Source organism: Monodon monoceros, unplaced genomic scaffold, assembly GCF_005190385.1.
Source record: "Monodon monoceros isolate NGI ecotype Baffin Bay Population unplaced genomic scaffold, NGI_Narwhal_1 Super_Scaffold_12, whole genome shotgun sequence".
NCBI lineage: Eukaryota > Metazoa > Chordata > Mammalia > Artiodactyla > Monodontidae > Monodon > Monodon monoceros.
In genome coordinates, this window is record NW_021703768.1 from 86,938,433 (window position 1) to 86,942,300 (window position 3,868).

The 3,868-nt window shown below is 40.6% G+C and overlaps 1 non-coding gene across 1 annotated transcript; it reads right to left on the bottom strand.

The window, feature by feature from the left end:
• Nucleotides 1–1,712: 1,712 nt before the first annotated feature.
• Nucleotides 1,713–1,819, bottom strand: LOC114893538. Its single transcript, XR_003792953.1, has one exon. It is a non-coding gene; the product is annotated as a U6 spliceosomal RNA (small nuclear RNA).
• Between the last annotated feature and the right edge of the window lie 2,049 nt (nucleotides 1,820–3,868).

A 3,868-nucleotide genomic window follows, 5' to 3' on the forward strand; every position in this document is an offset into this window, starting at 1 on the left:
TGCTCTGTTATATTAATTAAACAGGGAGACCATTGGCTGCCTACTGTAACCAAAACGAAATTAAGCCTGTAAATGCCTCAAGGTTACGACATCAAAACGCTAAGGAAAACCAAGTCCAAAGGCCAACGAGGCTACAAGCTGTAGCCAATCAACAATTTTCTTACTTTACTTCTACCTTCTCTCTATAAAAGTCGGTCTCGGAGCTCCTGTCAGCTGGAGTGCTAGTAACCACTTCAGGTTTGGCACTGCCGAGTCAAATAGATTTTCGCTCAAAAAAATTCTTAAATTTTAAAATATACCTCCGTTTATCTCTTAACACTTCTGGTTTTAAAAGAAGGGACCAAAGGAGGCCCCCGAGGGTCCCCAGGAGCAATGAGCAACCAGGCTGAGGTACCTTTAAGCCGCTTAAGTTCCTCTCTTTCTCGCTGCCTCGGAGCTGGTGGATAAATAACTCTCAGATACCAGATTTTAGCTCTGCAGCTTTTGCATTATGAGCTTTCAGACTCTATTTGCGCACTTCTTTTTCGGGCGGGGCTGGGTCCGGAAACAACCGGAGTCTGACTGGGTCTGACTAAAAAGTCAGACTGCTTCCGGGGTCAGACTGGGTCCAACTGAGAAACCCCGCCGTTTCCGGAGTCAGACTGAATCCGACTTAAAAACTGCGCTGAGTCGGGGTCAAAGTGAGTCAGACTTAAAGTGAACGGGGTCTAGTGTGAAGCCTCAGGTAAATTAAAATTTGTTTTAAGGCTGAACAAGCAGTTTAAATTTACCACAGATAATCTTGAATTACGGTGGCTGCAGTGGAGAAATTGGAACCATTTTAGGTAAGCTTATACGTATTTGATGTACCCTAGAGAAAAGCATTTTCTTCTACATCACCTTTTATTATTACTTTAAAATGTAAAATGTCTTTTAAAGGGAAAATGTCATTCAGGAATCTCCATTTTCTTCACTACTGTGAAGTAGTCTTTTTTTTTTAAATTAAATTAAGTATCTGAGGACATAGAGAATTGTTTTTCAGACGATAGAAAAAAAAAACCACCCTTCAAAAAAGTCACAATCTACCATAATGACATAAAAATATTCTTGAGAGGGCTTCCCTGGTGGCACAGTGGTTGAGAGTCCGCCTGCCAATGCAGTGGACTTCGCTGGTCCGGGAAGATCCCACAGGCCGCGGAGCTGCTGGGCCCGTGAGCCATGGCCGCTGAGCCTGCGCGTCCGGAGCCTGTGCTCTGCAACGTGAGAGGCCAAAACAGTGAGAGGACCACGTACCGCAAAAAAAAAAAAAAAAAAAAAAAAAAAATATATATATATATATTCCTGAGAATATAATTTTATTAAACAAATGATTATAATATTAAATTACAGCTTTTTTTTTTAAATTGGGGTATAGCTGCTGTACAATGTTGTGTTAGTTTCTGCTGTACAATGAAGTGAATTAGCTACAAGTATACCTATATCCCCTCCCCCTTGGACCTTCTTTCCACCCCCCACCTCTCCCATCCCCCCTCCATCCCACCCATTTAGGTCATCACAGAGCATGGAGCTGAGCTCCCTGTGCTATACAGCAGGTTCCACTAGCTATCTGCTTTACACATGGCAGTGAACATAGGGCAGTCCCAATCTCCCAATTCATCCCACACCCCTCTCCCCACTCCTGTGTCCATTCTCTGTGTCTGGGTCTCTTTTCCTGCCCTGCAAATAGATTTATCAAAAATATGGAACGCTTCACGAATTTGCATGTCATCCTTGCACAGGGGCCATGCTAATCTTCTCTGTATTGTTCCAGTTTTACTATATGTGCTGCCGAAGCTAGCACATAAATTACAGTTTAAGAAAATAATACATTATCACCCTTTGACTTTTTGGTCTAAAAATGTAGGGTTTACAAGAGGGATTTTTTGTTTTAACTATGCTTCACTTCCAAAAATTCCAAAATTAATGATGAATATTCAACACAAAATGGCATAAAGAGTGTACCATCTTCTCTGATCTACGAATTGATGGTCTCATCATTGTGGTATACCTACAATATGTGACCACAAATCTATCGTGAAGACACTGCCCACTTTTTTTTCCTACTCTTTAACAGTGCCATGTTACTCAACTAGTTATACTACATTGTGACATCTCTGATTATATATAAAGGGCATCTTCATAAACTGGGCGTGTTGTTAGATTTCATATGTCCATAAATTAAGCTTTTTGCTATTGAGCTATTGGACATTAAATACAAAATTGGTGATGGAAAATTCTCAGAATCTTAATATTTTTTTTTAAGTTTTGCTGTGGAAAGTTTAAAATAAACTCAAAAGTAGGGAGAATAATGAAACTAACGTACCCATTACCTAGTACTTTATTTTTCTATTGCTGCTGTAAAAAAAATAGTAATAATAATAACAAACCTGGTGGTTTAAAACAGCATAGGTCATTATTTTAATAGTTCTAGAGGTCAGAAGTCAGAAATGGATCTCATTGGGTTAAAAATAAGGGCTGTGTTACCTTCCTGGAGACTCTAGGGGAGAATCTGTTTTCTTGTCCTTTAAGTACCAAGAGGCTCCTGCAGCTTCAGGGTGTCATGTTTCTGTCTTCAAAGCCAGCAACATGAGGCCAAGTCTTTTTCATGTTGGTATCTCCCTCGTACTCCCCCTTCTGCTTTCCTTTTACACTTCTAAGGACCCTTATGATACGCTGACTCACTCCATCTCCTCCCCACTCCTCCCTGCTGCAGGGTCTTCCAGGATAGTTCCCCCATCTCAAGGTCAGTTGATAAGCAAACTTCCACCTGCAACTTTGATTATCCCTTGCCATTTAACAAGATAGTCACAGGTTTCAGGGATAAAGATCTAGACCTCTTTGGGGGATAGGGGTGGTCATTTTTCTGCCTCCTATACCTATTACAATTATCAATACTTTGCCATTATATCCATCTCCCTTCCCCCAGAGCACACATATCCAAACTTTATGTGTTTGTTTGCTTCAGTTTTATTTTTAAGCAAATCTCAGACTTAACATTGCTCTACAGATAAATAGTTCTGTGTGTATCTAAATAGGTAAGGACATTTTGTTTATACATAACCAAAACAAAATAATACCTTATAAAACAATAATTGTATAATACGATCTAGTACCTGGTCAATTTCAAATGTTTCCTCATTATCTCAAGTGTTTTGGGGGGAGCTTCCCTGGTGGCGCAGTGGTTGGGAGTCCGCCTGACGATGCAGGGGACGCGGGTTTGTGCCCCGGTCCGGGAAGACCCCACATGCCGCGGAGCGGCTGGGCCCGTGAGCCATGGCCGCTGAGCCTGCGCGTCCGGAGCCTGTGCTCTCCAACGGGAGAGGCCACAACAGTGAGAGGCCCGCGTACTGGGGGGAAAAAAAAAAAAAAGTGTTTTCTACAATTAATGATAGAATCATGATCAAAATAAGGTTCACATGTTTTATATGGTTGCTCTGTGTCTTGAATTTCTTTTACTCTATAACCGTTCCCATCTATATTTTTTTGTTTCATGTCAAGTAATAGTTGATGCTGCTTAATTTTGTACTCCTTAGAATTTCCCAAACTCTGGATTTGGCTGATTGTAGCTTCATAGCATAGTTTAACATGAACCTTTATTCTTCATATTGCCTATAAACTGATAATTAGATTCAGGTGTTTTTTGTTCCTGCTCTGGCCCCCTCCCCCACAATAATATATTATTGTAGTGTGTGTAGTTTATATTGTGTTACATTAGGTAATACATGGTGTGGTTGTCTCAGTTTTAGTGCTTTAAAAATGATTATTAGATTCAGGAGTTGTTCAGCCTGTTCTATCTGTTATAAAGTTCCCCATCAACTGTTCACCTAATGACTTCAGCAGCAGTTGATAA